This window comes from Erinaceus europaeus, unplaced genomic scaffold, assembly GCF_950295315.1.
Source record: "Erinaceus europaeus unplaced genomic scaffold, mEriEur2.1 scaffold_1081, whole genome shotgun sequence".
In the NCBI taxonomy this organism is placed as follows: Eukaryota; Metazoa; Chordata; class Mammalia; order Eulipotyphla; family Erinaceidae; genus Erinaceus; species Erinaceus europaeus.
Window position 1 is genome coordinate 19918 of NW_026647643.1, and position 10623 is coordinate 30540.

Sequence of the window (10623 nt, forward strand, 5' to 3'; positions counted from 1 at the left end):
TTAAATCATTAATAAAAAGAAAAAAGCAAAAGAGGCATAAGGGCAATGGAAATTCTGAAAGGACATGACAGAACGAAGAGATCAGAGATCATATTTAAAGAAATGTTAAATATTTTCAAATCTGGAGAGCAATCGAATGCAGCTGTTTAGAAAGTGGAGACAGCACTCTTTTTTTTTTTATTGCAAAACAACCTACATCAAAACACACCGCTGTAAAATTATCAAGGCAGAGCAATGAAGAGAGCCTAATTGTTATGCAAATGGATTTCATGACTACAGCTTTGAGGTCCAGGATTCAATTCAAGGCACCATCAGAATTCAGAGCTGAGCAGTACTCTGGCGAGAAAGACAGAGAGACAGAGACAGAGAGAGAGAGAGAGAGAAATGGGGGAAATATCAAAATATCAAAATCAATGCCATTGGAAAAAATACTACAGCCTGATAGGAATAGGAAAATAAGCATACAATAATGTTATCAGACTGTCATCAGAATTTTCAGCAGAAAAAGCAAAGAGAGAACTACGTATCTATATGTTAAAATTATAAATTTCCTGCTAAGGATACTGTTGAAATTATATCTGCTTCCAATGTGGTCACCAGTAAGATACAACATCTGTTTTGAAGAGATCTGACACTGTAACCCTGTGACAGCAGTCTTGTAAATGAAGACTTCACAATAAATTGATTTGGTTGGGGAAAAAAAAGTTGCAAAATTGAACAGCTGTCATCTTGCAATTGGTTCAGTTTTGCTTTCCTTACCAATGGAATCAAGTTCACAAAGACACCCTTGAAGTCAACTGATTTCTACCTATATTTTCTTACATGTGTTTCATGGTTCATGAGCTAACCACCAAAACTTTAATCACTTTTTTATATTTATTTATTTATTCCCTTTTGTTGCCCTTATTTTATTGTTGTAGTTATTATTGTTGTTATTGATGTTGGCATTCTTGGATAGGACAGAGAGAAATGGAGAGAGGAGGGGAAGACAGAGAGAAAGACAGACACCTGCAAACCTACTTCACCGCTTGTGAAGCGACCCCCCTGCAGGTGGGGAGCCAGGGGGCTCAAACCAGGATCCTTCAGCTGGTCCTTGCACTTTGTGTCACCTGCGCTTAACCCACTGCGCTACTGCCCGACTCCCGACTTTAATCACTTTAAGATGGCTTTACTTCATAGTGTAAGACTGTGATACAGTTTCATTCTTCTACCTGTGGCTACCTCATGCTCCCAACACGATTTATCAAAAAGGCCAGAAACTACAAGTGTTGCTGGAGAGTGATACAAATGGTGCCCTTATATACTTTCAATAGGAACATACATTTTTCCCTGCCCCTATGGACAACAGTGTGAAGATCTTTCAAACTACTAAAACTAGATATACTCTAGGGGACCTGGTGGTGATGCACCTGGTTACATGCACACATTACAGTGTGCAAGGACTAGGTTCAAGCCCCTGAGCTCTGCCTGCAAGAAGAAAGCTTCACGAGTGGTGAAGCAGGGCTACAGGTGTCTCTCTTTCTCTTTCCTTATCTCTTCCTCCCCTCTAAAAATTTCCTCTGTCTCTACCTAGTAAATAAATAAATATTTTTTAAAAAATAAAAGAAACAGATCTACTCTATGGTCCAACAATCTTACACCTAGGTACTATCTGAAGAACTCAAAATATTAGACAAAAAAGGCATACAGATACACAGGTTCATCACAGAAATATTTATAACAACCAAGGTATAGAGACAACCTGAAAGCCAACAACAGATGAGTGAATAATGACATGGTACACATACAATATGGAGTAGTGCTCTGCTATAAAAAAAGGATGAGCTGGGTGAGCACTGTTACTATGTGGTGCATCGGGTTAAGCACATATTGTACGAAGTGCAAGGATTCTGGTTCAAGGCCCTGGCTCTGCACTGCAGAGAGGTTGCTTCACAAGTGGTGAAGCAGGTCTGCAGGTGTCTATCTTTCTCTCTCCTCTATCTCCCCATCCTCTCTCAATTTCTCTCTATCCTATCCAAAAATAAAATAAAATAAAATAAAAAAGTGGTCTCAGAACCAGTGGATTTGTAGTGCAGGCACTGAGCCCCATCGATAAGCCTGGAGTCAAAAATTAATAATTTATTAAAAATAAATAAAATTTAAAAAGGATGATCTCTTGTTTTTTGCTTCAACATAAATGCTGCTAGAAAGGAAGCTACTAAGCAAAATAAGTGAGGAAGAGGCAAAAATATCAGATGATCTCACTAAGATAAAAACAAAGGAATAAAATCAAACATACAAAACCATCAGACTATAATATAGATGGGGGGAGCAGGATAATAGAGGGGACAAAAGAACCCTGAGGGAGATTACACCTTGATGGTGGCCATCATATAGTAGCATAAAGTTGGACTGGAGTTGAAATATCTTTTAGACTTCAATAAAAATAACTAAAAATTGAACTTCCATTTCATCAAGAAATCCCACATCTGGGAGTATATCCAAAAGAAATAACATCACTATTTCAAGACCTAATACATTCTCCTCCTCATTGTAGCATTACTCATAATATATATATATATATACATATATATATATATGTATATATATATATATCCCCTAAGTTTATAAATGAATGACTAAATGCTAAATACAATGGAAACAATGAGTCAAAGGAAAAAATCAAAAAGTAAATTTAAAAATGAGTCGTAACAAAAACAAATCATAACTACACTAAATCAGTACTTGAATTCTTTTTAAGGAAGTAATTCAGATAACCCAGTCTCTCAACCTATGAAAAAAAGACATCAAACTAGTGCAAAAAAATAATAAAAACATAAAAGGGAAAAGTAGTAGAAATTAATGAAATTTAGAATAACAAAATATTAAAGAATATCAACATAAACACAAGATGGCTCTATGGAAAGACTAACAGACGTGACAAAACTTTAGCCTCAATAACCAAGAGAAAATAAAAGAGAATACTCAAAGTACTAAAACCAAAATTAAAGAGGGTTATTATTATAGTAGTAATAATAGGATTTTCCACCACTGCTATTGCCTGGGCTTAGTACTTGTACAACTTCATGGCTCCCAACAGGCTTTTTTTTCCCCTTTTTCTTTGACCAAAGGTGAGAGACAGAATGGGAGACAGAGTGGCCAGCCAGGTGGTGGCACACCTGGTTGAGCGCATATGTTACAATGTGCAAGGACCTGAGTTGGAGACGCTGGTTCCCAACTGGAGGGAGAAAGCTTTGAAAGTGGAGAAGCAGTGTTGCAAGTGTCTGTCTCTTTTCCTCTTTATCACCCCTTCCCCCTCTCGATTTCTGGCTATCTCTAGCCAATAAATAAATAAAATAAAATAAAATTTAAAAAAAGAAAGGAAAACAGAGTGAAAGAGATACCTGCAGAACTGCTCCATTATTCATGATACTCCCTCCCCTCCCACACAAGTGGTGACCAAGGACTTGAACCTGTGTCTTCTTGAATGGTAATATGTGTATTCTACAGAGTGTGCCACCAGCCAGCCCCCCAAGAGGAATATTATTTACCTTAGAAAGTTTTACAAGAAAATAATACAAACAATACATAAATACAAGTCAATTATATAACCTAGATGAAATGGATAACTTTGTAGAGGGCAATTATCAAAATGTATTCAAGAAAAAAATAAAAAATCTAAATAGAACTATACAAAGTAAATAAATTGTGTGTGTATCTGTGTGTGTGTAGATAATGTATTCTTTTTTTATTTTTTGCCATCAAGATTACTGCAGGGACATTGTACCTACACTGCTCCCAGTGTTCACATGAATTTATTTTAGATAGATGGTGAAAGACAAAGAGACATATGAAGAGAACGACACCAGAGATATTTCAGTAATGCTCCACTGTTTATAAAGTTTTCTCGCTGCAGAAACTCCCATGTGGTGATCAGAAAGACACTTGAACTTGGCTTTTCAGGCATGGTACTATTGCACTCCACTGCATGAGCCCCTCTCAACTTCCAATAAACTATTTCTAAATATAAATTCACCTACAAAGAAAATTCCATGACCAACTCACTTCCAAAGGTGAATATCGTATAACTAAGGAATTAGCATTGATCCTTATAGTTGGCAAAAAAAAAAAAAATGCAAAGGAAACACTTCCAAATTAACATGAATTCTGTATCACTCACACTAAAACCAAAAGCAAAGACATCACAAAATATGAAATCATACCCCAAATACATGGATATAAAAATTTTAACCAGGGGGTAGGGCAGTAGCACAGCAGGTTAAGTGCCTGGTGCAAAATGCAAGGGCCAGCATAAAGATCTCGGTTCAAGCCCCCTGCTCCCCAACTGAGGGGAATAGCAGGTCTGCAGGTGTCTATGTTTCTCTCCCCCCCTCTGACTTCCCCTCCTCTCTCCATTTCTCTCTGTCCTATCCAACAACGACGACATCAATAGCAACAACAAAGGCAACAAAAGGGAATGAATAAATAAATAAATATTTAAAAAGAGAGAAAACGAAAATATTTTCTAAAGAAAGCAGCACTTGAGAGATTAAATCAAGTGTATCCAAGGATCTGGATTAGAACAAACTAAGTAAATAAATAATTATGATAAAAATAAGTTTTTCCCCTAAGATCATGAAAAAGTAAAAAATGGAGAAAAAGGGCAGATGGTATATATGTCTTTTTCTCTCTCCCAGTCTTCCCTTCCCCTCCTAATTTCTCTCTGTCCTTTCAGAAAAGTAAATAATATTACTAAAAAATGAAATTTGACTCAGACCTCAAACCACACACAAAATTAACTCGAGGGACTGACTTAGATGCCAGAGCTAAAACTATAAAACTCAGAATTAGGCAGAAATGTAAGTATTTGTTATCTTTGGATTAGACAACAGTATATTTGATAAATTAGCTTCATGAAAATAAAAATGTCCTGTGATACAGAAAAAATATACATTTAATGAACATGTTTCTATGATCTGGTTTTGTCTGAAAAGTCAGTTTGGAGTGGTGAAATCCCGGCTAAAAACAACACAATAATAAAGGATAATAAATAAACAATCCCTACCAGGAGCCAAAACATTTGAGAAATCAGGTAAACCAATGTAAAGGGCTAACTTCTGGAATATAAAAAGCATTATTACAATTCAACAAGGAAGGAAGAAAGAATGGAAAGAAGGGAGGGAGAAAGACAGCCAGGGTAGGAGAGCTAGCTTGATGGTTATGCAAAGAGATTCTTATGCCTGAGGCTCTGAAGTACCAGGTTCAATCCCCCACACCACCATAAGCTAGAGCTGAACAGTGGCGAAGCTCTGGTGCTGTAAAATCTCTCCCTTTCACTGTCAGTTCCTCTGAAAAGTGGACCCTGTACAGTAATGTCGTTCCTGTGCAAACACCTATGTCACCCCACTGTCTCTTGGGCCAAGAACAAAAAATACACCCAGATAAGGTTTGACTAGCTGCGTGGGATTTCAGTTCACGTCGAAGCTAAAGGTCGCGTTAACAGAAGGCTAGATCCCCTAGACAAACAAGGATCTTCCTCAACAACTAATTACATATTTTTGTTTGTAATGACTGTATTTTCCCCATCACATTGGAGAGAGAGGGCGAGAGAGAGAGGGAGAGACGCCACTGCATTACACCTTGGTCATAGTACCTTCCATATGGCCTCAGTGCTGCAACCTCCATCTGGCACACAGCACAGCATTCACCTTAACCCATGGGCTATATTTCCAAATCAACTCTGTCCCGTCGTCCCCCAACCACCAGGCCCCACAAAAGGTAAAAGATCAAGGAAAGACGAGTGCAAAAGACCAATCACATGATCTAGGCACTAGATTTCCTCAAGGTAGGCAGGAGCGGGAACTGGCAGCACTTGGCATGAGGACAGTGGCAGGATGGTCTGGATGGAATCCGCCTGCAGCTTCCTGTGAATGCAGTAGTGCAAGTCTGGCACTGTTTTTTTGGTTGTTTGTTTGTTTGTTTGTTTGTTTCCTCCCACAGCTCCAGCTCCTTGGGGGGAAACTGCCTCCCTGTCCTTGAACTTGTTGAGGTACTTATTCCACACGCTGGTGATGTCAGGGCCCAAAGCATCAACTCCTGTAGGCGAAGTCTTGTCTCATTTTGCACTAAAATCCACCTTGCTCTTGTGGTTGTGCTCTGACAGGCGCCTCGTATTGGACCGCTGCAAGTGTGTTCAAGAACTTGGACAGACAGAGGCTATCCTACTCTTCCTTGACAAAGCACAAGACAGCTGGCTGGGACATCTAGCAGTAAAGCAGAAGTGGTCCTTCTCCAAGTCCTCCAGGCCCACTCTCAGGTGCACTCACCGCAGCCATGCTGTTGCGCCCAGGTCAATCCCATGATGCACTGCACCAGAGGGGAGAAGCCTCTGTGGATTTTCGCCCCTCCCCCAGGTGAAGGGGTCCGCACAGTCTGTAGAGAGGTCCCTGGGCCTCTACAGTGACATTTGAGACCCCGCTGCTCTGAGCTGCATGACCCATATGTTGTAGACAAGCTTGATGATGATAACAGTGCTGGCATTTGCTTCATTTGCTATCTCCTGAGCCTACAATGTCCACCCCAAGGTAAATAGATGTGTGGTTGCAGAGGCTGGCTGGAGGGGCAATGAGAAGCGAATGTTAAAGCTATCGGTCTTCTTGGAGGGCTTAATGAAAGTGCGCTGAAATTTTAAATTGCTCATGACTGAACAACTTGGTCATACTAAGAACACTGTAATATGGACTTTTTAAGATTTTCTTTATTATTATTATTATTATCATCTTTATTTATTGTATAGAGACAGCCAGAAATCGAGAGGGAAAGGAGGAATAGAGAGAGAAAGAGACAGAGAGACACCTGAAGCACTGCTTTACCACTTTCAAAGCTTTTCCCCAGCAGGTGGGGACCAGGGGCTCGAACCTGGGACCTTGAACATTGTAACATGTGTGCTCAACCAGATGCACTATCACTTAGCCCCCTTGATATGGACTTTAAAGAGGCAAATTATAATTTAGTTTTTAAATTACGGTTTTATTTTCTTATTTTGGATATAGACAAAGAAATTGAGAAGGAAGTAGGTGATAGAGAAGGGAAGAGAGAGAGAGAGGAAGATGCAGCACTGCTTTCCAGTTCCTGAAGCTTACTCCCTGCAGGTGGGGGGTAGGAGCTTGAATGCTGGTTCTTGTGCAGTGCATGGTAGTGTATGTGTTCCAACAGGTATAACACTGCCATCTCCTATAATATTTCTTATAGTAGAATCTTTGTCAAAAACAATAATTTTAGAGGTCAAGTAGTGATGCATCAAGTATAATGTGCATATTACCTTAAATGAAGGCCGGGCTTCAAACTGCCAGTTCCTATTTGCAACTGGGAAACTTCAGGAATGGTGACGCATTCCTTAGGAGTCTCTCCTTCTTTCTGTCTTTCCCTATTTCTGTCTCTCACCCTCAACCAAAAAAAAAAATTAAATATATATATATATATTTAAAGAGTGACCACATGGAGCAGTGGAACTATAGATATTTGGTAAAAATGAACAATTTAATTGCTATTCAAATTATAATAAGCAGGGCTGGCAAGATAGCTCACCAGGGTAGTTCACTTGTTCTGTCATGCTGTGTGTGTGTGTGTGTGTGTGTGTGTGTGTATGTGTCATGCTTAAAAGCAAGTTTCTAGTCTGTCCCCAAAGTATTGGAAGAAGATTTTGTGTAGTGATGTTGTGTGCGTGTGTGTGTGTGTGTGTGTGTGTGTGTGTGTGTGTGTGTGTGTTCTGTGTCTCCATCCTTTTATCTGAAAATATTGGCTGGAATGGTGAAGCCCCAGTGATTACAGAAGAAAGTATGATAAACAACTTAAATGTTATTTTGAAATGGAGTTACCAATAGTGATAAAACATGGGTAGAAATCTCTAATACAATTCAAGAGTAAAAGTACAAATAAAGCATATCTGTATAAATCCACATGTATTTATTTAAAAGGTAATATAGAAAATGTAAACAGTAAAGTCCTATAATAATGTGTATCATGTTGATTTCTCTCCATAATTTTTACATTTTAATATAGCAAACATTGAATATAAATCCTTTAATAGGATTTAAATAAGATTACCATCATTTTATGGCAAGTAACAATCAGGTAACATATTTAAGATAAATACATATACACATGAAATATAAAACCAGAGCCAAGAAATTTATAAATCAAAATAGACATTCAAGAAGAGAGACAGTAGGGAAAAAAATGTATGAACATTCAGAAGCTCGAAGCTTATTCTTGTGATCTTTTCCTACTAGAACAAGACCTGATAGAACAAAAGACAAATTTAGCACAACTACATCAGGTCTGTGAGTATGCTACTTCCTTCAATATAGTATGTTTATGTTGATAATAAATAGAAACCCAGTCCTGACTTTAGAAACATTAATCCAGGGTCAATTCTCTTTATCATTTCACTTAAAGGAGCAAGAAAATGCTGATGACAGTAATTACATTATACTGACAAGAGAGCCTTGAGGATATTATATCTCTAGCTAAGATTAAAGCATGGGAATGAAAGTGATAGAGTATTAAGCTTAAATGCTTATGCTCTGACAGTACAGAAATAATGCTATTGTAAAACCATGGTGGTGGGTGTGTCAGGAGAATTGTAAAGTGTAGTAAGTTTACCTATTAAGTGTAAACTGGGAATAAATGAATATCCCTTTACTATAAATACTAGATGCTAGAAACAAAGGAAGTGAGAAGAGGAGAAATAAATTCCAAGACATTTTGTAAGATTTGTTTATTTATTTAATTAGAGTGAAAATGAGAATGTTTCTTTAGCATGTGTGCAACCGAGATCTGACCTTGGAACTCCTGGCATAGGCATACAAGTCTTGCACATTATTGTTGATTCACCTCCCCTATCTGCCTTCATGAAATTTGGTGCTGTTTATTTTAAGAATCAAATGGTCTCCAGGCCAGGCGGTGGTACACCCAGTTAATGGGACATGGGACTGTATGCACAATGACCTGCACAAGGATCGGGTTTGAGATCCCGCAACCCACCTGCAGGAGGGACATTTCACAAGTGGTGACACAGGTCTTCATATGTCACTCTTTCTCTGTCCCTATCTCCCACTGCTCTCTCAATTTCTCTCTGTCCTAACAAAATAGGGAAAAAATGGTCACTGGGAGTGGTGGATTCCTAGTGTCAGTGACAAGCTGCAAGCCCCAGCAATAACCCTGGAGCCAAAAGAAAATCAGATAGCCTCAATAATGGGAAAAACGTGTGGGATAACATTATGTAAATGTCAGCATTGTTTGTCATTAGAAATGATCTTTAGCTTTTTACATCTACTTTGATTCTGACTAAAATAGGTGAAATATAAGAACTGTGCACATGCTAAACCTTAAAGTAAATCAGGAAGTTTAAAATTAGTGGCAGTCTGAGGTTAGCTGGAGGCACATCTCATAGAAAACATACATTCTCACTCAGAAACACCCAGGTTCTAGCTGTTCCCATTTGTGGGAGCTGGGTGGGGACAGTAAAGCAGTGTTCCAGGTGTCTTTATTTTCTAAAGTTTTTTTTTAAATGTTGTATTTATTTATTTATTTTCCCTTTTGTTGCTCTTGTTTTATTATTGTAGTTATTATTGTTGTTGTCATTGATATCATCGTTGATGGATAGCACAGAGAGAAATGGAGAGAGGAAGGAAAGACAGAGAGAGGGAGAGAAAGATAGACACCTGCAGACCAGCTTCACTGCTTGTAAAGCAACCCCCCTGTAGGTAGGGAGCCAGACACTGGCACCAGGATCCTTACTCCAGTCCTTGTGCTTCGAGCCATGTGCACTTAACCCACTGCACCACTGCCCGGTCCCCCAGGTGTCTTTCTTCCTTCTCTTTCTATTTCCCCTTTCCCTCTGTCCTACCAAAAGGAAAAAAAAAATGCCACCGGATGTGGTAGATTCACAATGCACACATCAAACCCCAGCAATGACCATGGTAGCAATAAAAATTTTTAAATATATTAAAATGTTTTAAAGGTGAATTTATACTCATGAATCAAATATAAACAAAACTATTGTGAAGATCTTTATATACCACACCAAAGGATTAAAATAAAAGACTTTTTTTTTTCATCAACACAGGCACTTCACCATTCCAGCCCATCTTTTTCAGATACAGAGAAAGAGAGAAAGAGAGAGAAAGGCAGCATTGCACTAAAACATCCTTCAGTGTGGTGGGGGCAAGACTCAAAGTTGAACCGTGTCCATGACAAGCCAGTACTACCCAACTGAGCTATCTTGCTGACCCTACAAATAGTATTAAATAAAACAAGCATATGTATTTTATAATGGTGACTATGTAAAATAAAAATATTAAGATGTCAGTATTCATGTACCCTATAGCTCAGGACCAACTGAGGAGGTGAAAGGAGAAAGAAACTCATCCAGGGCCAGTGAAGTAATATATCTCTCAATTTAATTAAAATTACCAGGGATAAAAATTACTAGGAATATATGAAAGACCTCCACCATAATATCCACGAGGTATATCTTCTTAATATTATGCTCCAGGATTAGAGATAGCACAATGGTTATACAAAAAGACTTTCATGTCTGAGGCTCCAAGGTCCCCAGATACAGTCCCTGCATCACTACAA